Here is a 13,829-nt window from a genome sequence, read left to right on the forward strand (position 1 = left end):
GCACAATGGGGCTCGAGATGAGCTTGTTACCTCAGGTGGTTTGTGATTGTCGACAAGGAGTGAAACGGACCAATTTGTGACCGCCCTTTCAATTTAAGACGTTAAAAACAGACGTAATTTGCATTCGTAATACCAGAGCATCGAAACTACTTGGAACTCTTGTGTATATGAACGTGTCCGCGCCTTTGTACTCTGGTACCTTCGCCGCTACAAACCAACCAACCATCGTGTCCGAGCACATCAGAGTCGCAAAGAATGGAGAATAGCCAGTCTTGGTTGTGTGTGCAGCTGTAGCTCAGTTGGCAGATCGTTCGCTTAGTGTGTGAAAGGTCTTTGGTTCAAGCCCCGGCTCCACCATATTTTGTGGTCAGTGCATGGTAAGTGTTGGTCGCGGCGAACATAAAGGCACGCAAGAAGTTGCAAAACCACCGTCACAGACTGATATGATGTATACTGACATAAGGAGAGCAAGATGTAAGTGTGGGGACCGGCTGTTATCGAGGTGTCATCGAGTGCAGATCAATCTTAGGTAACACGGCTTAACGTCATTGAAGTCTAGTGAGTGGACAACATGTTCGTCTTACTCAGAGCGGTGTCCGAACTCTATTTTCGACGTTATGGGTGCCACTTTCATTGTGGCCAACTACGATTCGATACAGAATGCACGAAACCTTAAAGACACCGTCACTGATACATAGAGAGTAGTGTTTGTCTGCGGAATAATGAGAGTGCAAGGGTCTGTGACGTTGATATGGCTGTATGTAGCATTATTAGTCAACGGGGGTGTGGGCGTAGCTCAGATGGTAGAGCGCTCGCTTAGCGTGCGAGAGGTACTGGGATCGATACCCAGCGCCTCCAGAGTTTTTAACACACCTACATGAGCACCTTGCCATGCAAGTGGAATAATTCCCAACCAGCAGAGGTGTCTAGGCAGATACAAGCGAACGATTAGCATCCACAATTGGCAAGCGTGCTTTTATTCGTGTACAGGAAGCACCCTCCTCCCACACCTACACTTAATTTAGAAACAGTACAAATGTTCCCATAAGATTATCAAGCCTACGTCGGAAAGATCTGCTCTTGCGCCTAGTTCACGTAAATCCCACTGCACGTTCCCATTCTTTGCGTGCAGTTGGCTGCTACTGGTGTTGCTGGTTGTGACTGCTGATAACAGATGCCGTAGCAAACAATTCATGGAGTGAGTTGTATGTTTTGCGATAGTCTGTCTCTGACAAGCAAGCACAGGTGATATAGGTGCGAACACAGGAAGCTTGCAGCCCCTCGCTGCATGCAGACACAGAGCAGCCACACTAGGAGAGCGGCCTAAGCCGTAGGCGAAATGTGCTCATTCGCTTTGGCGAGACGTCGAACTATAAATAAGGCTGTCACTAGCGTGAGCGTTGCGTAAAGTCTGAAAAGTCGGCTGCATTTGTGGTTTCCAAGTTTGGGGAGCGTTTCGTAGTATGATCAGTGCAATGGAAACGCGGAAACTTGTTGTGGCCCAGTGTTTTGCAGTTGGACGACAAGAGTTTTACACAGTAGCAAAGAGCGAGGCACTGAGTTGGCATGAACAATGGAGAGCACAATGGGGCACGAGATGTGCTTGTTACCTCAGGTGGTTTGTGATTGACGACAAGGAGTGAAACGGACCAATTTGTTGCCGCCCTTTCAATTTAAGACGTTAAAAACAGACGGAATTTGCATTCGTAGTAGCAGAGCGTCGAAACTACTTGGAACTCTTGTGTATATGAACGTGTCCGCGCCTTTGTACTCTGGTACCTTCGCCGCTACAAACCAGCCAACCATCGTGTCCGTGCACATCAGAGTCGCAAAGAATGGAGAATAGCCAGGCTTGGTCGTGTGTGCACCCGTAGCTCAGTTGGGGGGGGGGGGGGGTGCGGTTGTAGCTCAGATGGTAGAGCGCTCGCTTAGTATGCGAGAGGTACTGCCTCCAGAATTTTAGTCGAGGCGCGGCCGTCGTGCAGGTCGGACGTGCCTGGAGCGTTGTTTACGTGCTCAGCTGCGGCCTGCGGTGCGGCACGTGGTGAGTCGAGGGCCGTTGCGGCGCGCAAACATCTTGTTTGTAACGAATAGAACCTAACATGGATCACCCAGAGCGGAAAGATACTTTGAATTTTATGTTTGATGGAAGTTTTTCTCGACCGAAATATTACGAAGTCGAACGATTTCTCGATGAAGACGTAAAATTGCCTCCCACCGATATCATTGGTATCCATTTGTCTATTGTCAGTAGCACAGTTTATATCACATTGCGTGACCCAGAATTGTGCGACAAAATCATCGATTCATGTGGCGGTACCTATAAATTTCGACACAGTGACGGGAATGTTTTAGAGGTGACTGTTGTCCACGCTGGTCTTGGTATTCGTACCGTCAGGATTTTCGAGTTGCCTTTTGAAATCTCGGCTGAACAAATTAATGCTTCTATTAAGTCCTACGGCAAAATTATCAGTAACATTGCCGAAAAGTGGGCCCCGTTCCATAAGTACCCTGTTTTGAACGGTGTGCGGCAAATTAAGATCGAATTGCAACGGCATATTCCGTCCTACCTAACGATTTGTGGATATAGGGCGATAATCATATATGAGGGACAGCCTCGTACATGTTCAGGCTGTGATTCAACGGGACACGTCCGGGCACAGTGCATCCAACGACGTGTAACGCAGCTGCCTGCGGGTGAACTGGGCCCTCCCCCGCAACCGACAATATTACCGACTACTTATGTAGCGGCGGTCCGTGCAAATACACCCACTGCGTCGGCTGCGGAAGTCGGACTTAGTGTGGCCGATGTTACGAATGACGGAGTTGTACCTATTGAAATCTCTACAGCTCAGGAAGCCTTGCCGGTCGCTGGCTTACTAGCCGCGGTGCCCCGTGACGCCTCACGTGAGGAAGCCAGGGTTGACGTTGTGGAGGCGGCCACTACCGCCACTGACAGCCAGCAAGAGACAGAGACTCTTCGTCTTCCTTTAAAGAATGCGGAAGCCTCTGTCAGTGGGTCCTCCCCGAAAAAGCACAAGAAACGTCGGATCGCTCGTCCGGCGGCAGCTCAATCGGCACCTCCCTTGTTTGAAAAGGCCAAACACGCGGGCCGCATGATCTGCGATGACACTTCGGGGACCGAAGATTGTCTTCCGTCGTTGGCCTCACCCATGAATATTGACGATGATGTATCCAACCTTGACACGGGGAGGGCACATATTAGTGCACCACCGCGGACGGCCCAAGTTGCAGATGTGCAGGGTGACGGCTCGCAATGCGGTTCCGGAACTGCTGCAGCAGGCGCGACGACGGCTGTGTCTGTCGATAATTGGGCGGATGATATTGAAGATATGACTGGCAATCCCGAGCGTGAAGAACCGATGGCAACTGGTGATACGCTGCTTACGTCTCGGCGCAATGCAGCGTCCACGGACGGCGACGTCTAGACTTATACGACCTCCGAAGCGGACTACTGTTGAAGGTATAAAAATCGTACCTGTTTTCATCTGCAGATGACCACTCATCCCACATCGCTCCGTTCACGACAATCCTATAAGATTTCTACCGTAAATGTTAACCGCATTGTCTCTCAAGCAAAAATCCACAGCCTTCGACATTATTTACGGGCCGCTGATATAGATATTCTGTTCGTACAGGAAGCACTGACTCCACTCCTAGCCGACGTCCCCGGTTATGACGCCATTGTCAATATAGGGACGGAGGCAGGTACGATCATTATGTATCGGGAAGGCATTGAATGTTCTTGTTTGTCCATGTTACCTACCGGACGAGGCATTGCCGCACAATTCCATGATGTACTCCTTCTTAATGTGTACGCCCCTTCCGGTTCCAACGCGCGAGCGGCGAGGAGGGAGTTTTACACGGGAGAGATAGCGAATCTAATCACCGACTTGCGTCTGCGTATTATTATGGGTCGTGACTTTAACTGCGTATTGCGCCGCACCGATCAAACGCCGAACTTTAACTTCAGCCAGGAACTGCTAACACTGGTTACAGAATTGCAGTCAGTCGACACGTGGGCGACCTTACACCCAGATGAAGTTGCCTTTACTCACTTTACGCAGACATCTTCCAGCAGGTTAGATCGCATATATGTGCAACGCGGTCTTTTAGCCGACGTGGGAACTTGCGAATATTGGCCCGTTAATTTCAGTGACCATATCGCTTACCACATCGTCTTTAATCACTCACCGCAGATAGTTTATAGAGGCTTCGGACGATGGCAACTCAACTGTCGCCTCTTACAAGACGCCACTTTAGAGCGTGAGATCCGGTCAGTTTGGCACTCCGTAACATCAAGCAGGCCCACGTATTCCACGTGGATTGATTGGTGGACGCTTCATGCAAAGGGGAAACTCATTACTTGTATCAAGCACCACGCCCGGATTCTTGCTCGCGGTGAGAAGGAAATCACTGAATTCTATTTCTGTGCCCTGCGAGAATTGTACCGGGATTATCATCAGGTGCCTAACAACATCACGCACGTACGCAGACTCCAAGCCAAGATTACATCCTTGACGGGCTGCACCGCCGTCGGCCACCAGATTCGAGCACGTGACTCCACAAACTTGCCGCAACAGCAGACGTCAGTCCATCATATCGTCCAACAGTTACGTGCAGCGCGTAGGAAACTTATTCATAAGTTGCAGGATGCAGACGGTGCTTGTTATACCCTACAGCGAGACATCAAAAACCATGTTACCAACCACTTTGCTGCACTTTACACCTGTGCTGGTGTACCACATGAGAAAGTGCGAGAATGGTATCATTCTGGACCCCCGCCGTACCGCATTACCGACGACCTCAATCAGGACCTGCTTGCTCCCTTTACCAAAGAAGAACTGAAGGATGCCCTGCTTGCTGCGCCACGAAATAAATCTCCGGGCACGGACGGGCTCTCTGTCGAGTTTTACGTCAAATATTGGCCTATATTAGGGGACGAACTCACAGAGATGTACAATGAAGTACTACGTGGGATTGCTATACCCCCAGCCTTCACAGAGGGGTTAACTGTTTTAATACCTAAGACGCCGACGCCGACCACCACCAAAGATCTGCGGCCCATTACTCTGCTCAATGTCGACTTTAAGCTTCTGACGCGCGCCCTCAATGCCCGATTACGGCAGCTGTTACCCTATCTTCTGGGACCATACCAAATGAGTGCGATCCGTGGTCGGTCGCTGTCCACCATTTTGGCGCTATATCGGGATCTCCTCTCCCTCACCTGGGCCACCCGCACTCCTATGGCCATAGCATTTCTTGACTTCGATAAGGCTTACGATCGAGCTGACTATCATTATCTCAGCGGCGTGATGGAATCAATGGGCTTCAGTCTTAATTTTATCCACCTCATCAACAACTGTATCAGTGGTACCCGTACACGCTTCCTGATCAATAATACATTGACGGAGTACGTCCAGCTCTCACGGGGTATCAAGCAAGGCTGTCCACTTTCAACGACGCTCTATGCGATCCTCATGGAACCCTTGTTGCGCCATCTACATCATAGCCTCCCTGGATTCCAGTTTTATGGTATCAAGTCTGTGGTCCAAGCTTACGCACACGATGTCAGCGTGCTTCTTAACGACGTTCGCGATGTCACCGCAGCGAAACGCATTCTTGAGGATTTCCAAAGAGATAGTGGTGCCATGTTAAACGTCAATAAATCCGCCGCCTTAACGCTTGGTCAAGAACGACCCATCACAGGCGACGCTTGGCTGCCCTGTGTACTGACTAGAAAACACCTTGGTCTCTACGTTACGGCCCGGCCTCTGGACATGTCTCACAAAAATTGGATACCCAAAATTCAGGCGATAAAAGCACTCCTGCGCGACCAGAACATGCGACACCTCTATCGTCTGCAGCGAGCCTTTTTCGTCAACTCTTATGCCCTCTCCAAATTACAATTTGTTGCCGCCGTCCTACCTATGCCACCCACAGTAGCAAGATCACTCCTAGCGGCGGCCGCCTGGTACGTCTGGAAGCTCAATATTTTTAAGGTTTCCTTCACCACGACAGCACTGCCATGCGATATGGGAGGCCTTGGCTTGAAAAACCCCGGCATTCATGCCCTAGCCCTGTATCTGAAACGCTCATGGCAGATACTCACCGCCAGCGAGGACACCGTCACGAAGCGGCTCTATCAACTGTCCCGCCCCCGCAACTTATCTCCGCCTGTGGACATTGGCCACGTCGGCCCGCAATTTCAGCATATAGCACTGTATTACCTTGAAAGTAGCTATCTCGACGACGAGCTTTTCAAGAAGCCGACGGTAAAACTGTACCGCCACTTACTTCGGCCGTCACTGCCTGGCCCCTTGGAAAAGAAGTATCCGGCTTGCAATTGGTCCCTCGTTTGGGCTAACATCCATAATCCAACGCTTCCGACAGATGTCAGCCCCAAATGGTATGACGTGGTCGCTGACACTATACCGACGAAAGAAAAGCGGCACAGGATTAATCTTGCACCCAGTCCCTACTGCGACTTGTGCCACATGGTTGAGACTATTGCACATCTGTTTGTCTGCAAGGATCAAGTGCACATCTGGAATTGGACGCGCAAAAAACTCGCTGTGCTCAACCGGACTGCGCCTCATGCGATTCAGATCCACGACATTCTGCGCCCCGACTACCGACTCTTCCTGCAGCCAAACATAACAGCTACCTATGGCTTATGGGACATTTTATCCACTATATTCTGTCCGGCAGTGCGCCTAATGTCTTAGATTTTCAAGTATATCTCTCACACCAACACTGGCGCACAACCAACCAATATGGGCACCGGTATCAGTCAACATTTCAAAATTTTCTTCACATCGTCCTTGAGATGAAGTAGGACGTGGATAAAATGAATATCTGTTATAACAATTCGTTTTTCGTGTACTATAGTCAAGGTTATACTCACTGCAAAGACTTCCATTTGTCTCATTGTGATTCTGAATAAAGCAACGTATGAGATCAAGAATATGTCCTTCCCAGGAGCAGTTATTTCTACGACATATTAAATTTGGTGTATTTTGAATGAAACAAAAGCGCAAAACAGACAGCAGAAACGAGCAAAGAAGATAGATAGAAAACAAACGAATATACAAATTACAATGAACAAAACAATGCAAAATTAAAAAAAGCAAAAAAAAGAAAAAAAAATAAAAAAGTGGAAAAAGATGGATAAGGCAAAAAAAAAAGAAAAAAAAAGTTGGCATATCGTTCGCTTAGCGTGTGAAAGGTCTCGGGTTCAAGCCTCGGCTCCTCCATGTTTTGTGGTCAGTGCATGGTAAGTGTTGGTCGCGGCGAACATAAAGGCACGCAAGAAGTTGCAAAACCAGCGTCACAGACTGATATGATGTATACTGTCATAAGGAGAGCAAGATGTAAGTGTGGGGACCGGCTGTTGTCGAGGTGTCATCGAGTGCAGATCTGTCTTAGGTATCACGGCTTAACGTCATTGAAGTCTAGAGAGTGGACAACACGTTCGTCTTACTCAGAGCGGTGTCCGAACTCTATTTTCGACGTTATGCGTGCCACTTTCATTGTGGCCAACTACGATTAGATACAGACTGCACGAAACCTGAAAGACACCCTCACTGAAAAATAGAGAGTGGTGTTTGTCTGCGGAATAATGAGAGTGCAAGGGTCTGTGACGTTGATATGGCTGTATGTAGCACTATTAGTCAACGAGGGGTGGTGGGCGTAGCTCAGATGGTAGAGCGCTCGCTTAGCGTGCGAGAGGTAGTGTGATTGATACCCAGCGCTCCAGAATTTTTAACACACCTACATGCGCACCTTGCCATGCAAGTGGAATAATTCCCAACCAGCAGAGGTGTCTAGGCAGATACAAGCGAACGATTAGAATCCACAATTGGCAAGCGTACTTTTATTCGTGCGCAGGAAGCACCCTCCTCCCATACCTACACTTAATTTAGAAACAGTACAAATGTTCCCATAAGATTCTCAAGCCTACGTCGGAAAGATCTGCCTTGCGCCGAGTTCACCTAAATCCCGCTGGACGTTCCCATTCTTTGCGTGCAGGCGGCTGCTACTGGTGTTGCTGGTTGTGACTGCTGATAACATATGCCATAGCAATCAATTCATGGAGTGAGTTGTATGTTTTGCGATAGTCTGTCTCTGACAAGCAAGCACAGGTGATACAGGTGCGAACACAGGAAGCTTGTAGCCCCTCGCTGCATGCAGACACAGAGCAGCCACAATAGGAGAGCGGCCTAAGCCGTAGGCGAAATGTGCTCATTCGCTTTGGAGCGACGTCGAACTATAAATAAGGCTGTCACTAGCGTAAGCGTTGCGTGAGCGTCGTGCAAAGTCGGAAAAGTCGGCTGCATGGGTGATTGCCAAGTTTGGGGAGCGTTTCGTAGTATGATCAGTGCAATGGAGACGCGTAAACTTGTTGTGGCCTAGTGTTTTGCCGTTGGACGACAAGAGTTATACACAGTAGCAAAGAGCGAGGCACTGAGTTGGCATGAACAATGGAGAGCACAATGGGTTTCGAGATATGCTTGTTACCTCAGGTGCTGTGTGATTTTCGACAAGGAGTGAAATGGACCGATTTGTGACCGCCCTTTCAATTTAAGACGTTAAAAACAGACGGAATTTGCATTGGTAATAACAGAGCATCGGAACTACTTGGAACTCTTGTGTATATGAACGTGTCCGCGCCTTTGTACTCTGGTACCTTCGCCGCTACAAACCAACCAACCATCGTGTACGTGCACATCAGAGTCGCAAAGAATGGAGAACAGCCAGGCTTGGTCGTGTGTGCAGCCGTAGCTCAGTTGGCAGATCGTTCGCTTAGCGTGTGGAAGTACTCGGGTTCAAGTCCCGGCTCCTCAATGTTTTGTGGTCAGTGCATGGTAAGTGTTGGTCGCGGCGAACATAAAGGCACGCAAGAAATTGCAAAACCAGCGTCACAGACTGATATGATGTATACTGTCATAAGGAGAGCGAGATGTAAGTGTGGGGACCGGCTGTTGTCGAGGTGTCATCGAGTGCAGATCTGTCTTAGGTATCACGGCTTAACGTCATTGAAGTCTAGAGAGTGGACAACACTTTCGTCTTACTCAGAACGGTGTCCGAACTCTATTTTCGACGTTATGCGTGCCACTTTCATTGTGGCCAACTACGATTAGATACAGACTGCACGAAACCTGAAAGACACCCTCACTGATACATAGAGAGTAGTGTTTGTCTGCGGAATAATGGGAGTGCAAGTGTCTGTGACGTTGATATGGCTGTATGTAGCACTATTAGTGAACGAGGGCGTGGGTGTACCTCAGATGGTAGAGCGATCGCTTAGCGTGCGAAAGGTACTGGGATCGATACCCAGCGCTTCCAGATTCTTTAACACACCTACATGCGCACCTTGCCATGCAAGTGGAATAATTCCCAACCAGCAGAGGTGTCTAGGCAGATACAAGCGAACGATTAGCATCCACAATTGGCAAGCGTGCTTTTATTCGTGGGTAAGAAGAACCCTCCTCCCACACCTACACTTAATTTAGAAACAGTACAAATGTTCCCATAAGATTATCAAGCCTACGTCGGAAAGATCTGCCTTGCGCCGAGTTCACCTAAATCCCACTGCACGTTCCCATTCTTTGCGTGCAGTCGGCTGCTACTGGTGTTGCTGGTTGTAACTGCTGATAACAGATGCCGTAGCAATCAATTAATGGAGTGAGTTGTATGTTTTGCGATAGTCAGTCTCTGACAAGCAAGCACAGGTGATATAGGTGCGAACACAGGAAGCTTGCAGCCCCTCGCTGCATGCAGACACGGAGCAGCCACACTAGGAGAGCGGCCTAAGCCGTAGGCGAAATGTGCTCATTCGCTTTGGCGCGAGGTCGAACTATAAATACTGCTGTCACTAGCGTCAGCGTTGCGTGAGCGTTGTGTGAAGTCGGAAAAGTCGGCTGCATGGGTGATTGCCAAGTTTGGGGAGCGTTTCGTAGTATGATAAGTGCAATGGAGACGCGGAAACCTGTTGTGGCCCAGTGTTTTGCAGTTGGACGACAAGAGATTTACACAGTAGCAAAGAGCGAGGCCCTGAGTTGGCATGAACAATGGAGAGCACAATGGGGCTCGAGATGTGCTTGTTACCTCAGGTGCTGTGTGATTGTCGACAAGGAGTGAAATGGACCAATTTGTGACCGCCCTTTCAATTTAAGACGTTAAAAACAGACGGAATTTGCATTCGTAATACCAGAGCATCGAAACTACTTGGAACTCTTGTGTATATGAACGTGTACGCGCCTTTGTACTCTGGTACCTTCGCCGCTACAAACCAACCAACCATCGTGTCCGTGCGGATCAGAGTCGCAAAGAAAGGAGATTAGCCAGCCTTGGTCGTGTGTGCAGCCATAGCTCTGTTGGCAGATCGTTCGCTTAGCGTGTGAAATGTCTCGGGTTCAAGCCCCGGGTGCTCCATGTTTTGTGGTCAGTGCATGGTAAGTGTTGGTCGCGGCGAACATAAAAGCACGCAAGAAGTTGCAAAACCAGCGTCACAGACTGATATGATGTATACTGTCATGAGGAGAGCAAGATGTAAGTGTGGGGACCGGCTGTTATGGAGGTGTCATCAAGTGCAGATCTGTCTTAGGTATCAAGGCTTACGTCAATGAAGTCTAGAGAGTGGACAACACGTTCGTCTTACTCAGAGCGGTGTCCGAACTCTATTTTCGACGTTACGCGTGCCACTCTCATTGTGGCCAACTACGATTCGATACAGAATGCACGAAACCTGAAAGACACCCTCACTGATACATAGAGAGTAGTGTTTGTCTGCGGAATAATGGGAGTGCAAGGGTCTGTGACGTTGATATGGCTGTATGTAGCACTATTAGGCAACGGGAGGGTGGGCGTAGCTCAGATGGTAGAGCGCTCGCTTAGCGTGCGAGAGGTACTGGGATCGATACCCAGCGCCTCCAGAGTTTTTAACACACCTACATGAGCACCTTGCCATGCAAGTGGAATAATTCCCAACCAGCAGAGGTGTCTAGGCAGATACAAGCGAACGATTAGCATCCACAATTGGCAAGCGTGCTTTTATTCGTGCGCAGGAAGCACCCTCCTCCCACACCTACACTTAATTTAGAAACAGTACAAATGTTCCCATAAGATTATCAAGCCTACGTCGGAAAGATCTGCTCTTGCGCCTAGTTCACGTAAATCCCACTGCACGTTCCCATTCTTTGCGTGCAGTTGGCTGCTACTGGTGTTGCTGGTTGTGACTGCTGATAACAGATGCCGTAGCAATCAATTCATGGAGTGAGTTGTATGTTTTGCGATAGTCAGTCTCTGACAAGCAAGCACAGGTGATATAGGTGCGAACACAGGAAGCTTGCAGCCCCTCGCTGCATGCAGACACAGAGCAGCCACACAAGGAGAGCGGCCTCAGCCGTAGGCGAAATGTGCTCATTCGCTTTGGCGCGACATCGAACTATAAATAAGGCTGTCACTAGCGTCAGCGTTGTGTGAGCGTCGTGTAAAGTCGGAAAAGTCGGCTGTATGGGTGATTGCCAAGTTTGGGGAGCGTTTCGTAGTATGATCAGTGCAATGGAGACGCGGAAACATGTTGTGGCCCAGTGTTTTGCAGTTGGACGACAAGAGTTTTACACAGTAGCAAAGAGCGAGGCACTTAGTTGGTATGAACAATGGAGAGCACAATGGGGCTCGAGATGTACTTGTTACCTCAGGTGCTGTGTGATTGTCGACAAGGAGTGAAATGGACCAATTTGTGACCGCCCTTTCAATTTAAGACGTTAAAAACAGACGGCATTTGCATTCGCAATAGCAGAGCATCGATACTACTTGGAACTCTTTGAGTATATGAAAGTGTTCGCGCCTTTGTACTCTGGTACCTTCGCCGCTACAAACCAACCAACCATCGAGTCCGTGCACATCAGAGTTGCAAAGAATTGAGAATAGCCAGGCTTGGTCGTGTGTGCAGCCGTAGCTCAGTTGGCAGATTGTTCGCTTAGCGTGTGAAAGGTCTCATGTTCAAGCCCCGGCTCCACCATATTTGTGGTCAGTGCATGGTAAGTGTTGGTCACGGCGAACATAAAGCACGCAAGAAGTTGCAAAACCAGCGTCACAGACTGATATGATGTATACTGTCATAAGGAGAGCTAGATGTAAGTGTGGGGACCGGCTGTTATCGAGGTGTCATCGAGTGCAAATCTGTCATAGGTATCACGGCTTAACGTCATTGAAGTCTAGAGAGTGGACAACACGTTCGTCTTACTCAGAGCGGTGTCCGAACTGTATTTTCGACGTTATGCGTGCCACTTTCATTGTGGCCAACTAAGATTCGATACAGAATGCACGCAAACTGAAAGACATCCGTACTGATACATAGAGAGTAGTGTCTGTCTTCGGAATAATGGGAGTGCAAGGGTCTGTGACGTTGATATGGCTGTATGTAGCACTATTAGGCAACGGGAGCGTGGGCGTAGCTCAGATGGTAGAGCGCTCGCTTAGCGTGCGAGAGGTATTGGGGTGGATACCCAGCGCCTCCAGAAGTTTTAACACACCTACATGCGCACCTTGCCATGCAAGTGGAATAATTCCCAACCAGCAGAGGTGTCTAGGCAGATACAAGCGAACGATTAGCATCCACAATTGGCAAGCGTGCTTGTATTCGTGCGCAGGAAGCACCCTCCACCCACACCTACACTTAATTTAGAAACAGTACAAATGTTCCCATAGGATTCTCAATCCTACGTCGGAAAGATCTGCCTTGCGCCGAGTTCACGTAAATCCCGCTGCACGTTCCCATTCTTTGCGTGCAGTCGGCTGCTACTGGTGTTGCTGGTTGTGACTGCTGATAACAGATGCCGTAGCAATCAATTAATGGAGTGAGTTGTATGTTTTGCGATTGTCTGTCTCTGACAAGCAAGCACAGGTGATATAAGTGCGAACACAGGAAGCTTGCAGCCCCTCGCTGCCTGCAGACACAGAGCACCCACACTAGGAGAGCGGCCTAAGCCGTAGGCGAAATGTGCTCATTCGCTTTGGCGCGACATCGAAATATAAATAAGGCTGTCACTAGCGTGAGCGTCGTGTAAAGTCGGAAAAGTCGGCTGCATGGGTATTTGGCAAGCTTGGGGAGCGTTTCGTAGTATGATCAGTGCAATGGAGACGCGGAAACCTGTTGTGGCCCAGTGTTTTGCAGTTGGACGACAAGAGATTTACACAGTAGCAAAGAGCGAGGCCCTGAGTTGGCATGAACAATGGAGAGCACAATGGGGCTCGAGATGTGCTTGTTACCTCAGGTGCTGTGTGATTGTCGACAAGGAGTGAAATGGACCAATTTGTGACCGCCCTTTCAATTTAAGACGTTAAAAACAGACGGAATTTGCATTCGTAATAGCAGAGCATCGAAACTACTTGGAACTCTTGTGTATATGAACGTGTGCGCGCCTTTGTACTCTGGTACCTTCGCCGCTACAAACCAACCAACCATCGAGTCCGTGCACATCAGAGTTGCAAAGAATGGAGAATAGCCAGGCTTGGTCGTGTGTGCAGCCGTAGCTCAGTTGGCAGATTGTTCGCTTAGCGTGTGAAAGGTCTCATGTTCAAGCCCCGGCTCCACCATATTTGTGGTCAGTGCATGGTAAGTGTTGGTCACGGCGAACATAAAGCACGCAAGAAGTTGCAAAACCAGCGTCACAGACTGATATGATGTATACTGTCATAAGGAGAGCTAGATGTAAGTGTGGGGACCGGCTGTTATCGAGGTGTCATCGAGTGCAAATCTGTCATAGGTATCACGGCTTAACGTCATTGAAGTCTAGAGA

At 49.0% G+C, this 13,829-nt stretch overlaps 2 non-coding genes across 2 annotated transcripts; both read left to right on the forward strand.

Moving 5' to 3' along the window:
• The first annotated feature begins 785 nt into the window (after positions 1–785).
• Trnaa-agc (transfer RNA alanine (anticodon AGC)) lies at positions 786–858 on the forward strand. The gene has a single exon. It is a non-coding gene; the product is annotated as a tRNA-Ala (tRNA).
• A 10,026-nt stretch (positions 859–10,884) lies between these two features.
• Trnaa-agc (transfer RNA alanine (anticodon AGC)) lies at positions 10,885–10,958 on the forward strand. The gene has a single exon. It is a non-coding gene; the product is annotated as a tRNA-Ala (tRNA).
• The last annotated feature ends 2,871 nt before the right edge of the window (positions 10,959–13,829 follow it).

Source organism: Schistocerca gregaria, chromosome 9, assembly GCF_023897955.1.
Source record: "Schistocerca gregaria isolate iqSchGreg1 chromosome 9, iqSchGreg1.2, whole genome shotgun sequence".
In the NCBI taxonomy this organism is placed as follows: domain Eukaryota; kingdom Metazoa; phylum Arthropoda; class Insecta; order Orthoptera; family Acrididae; genus Schistocerca; species Schistocerca gregaria.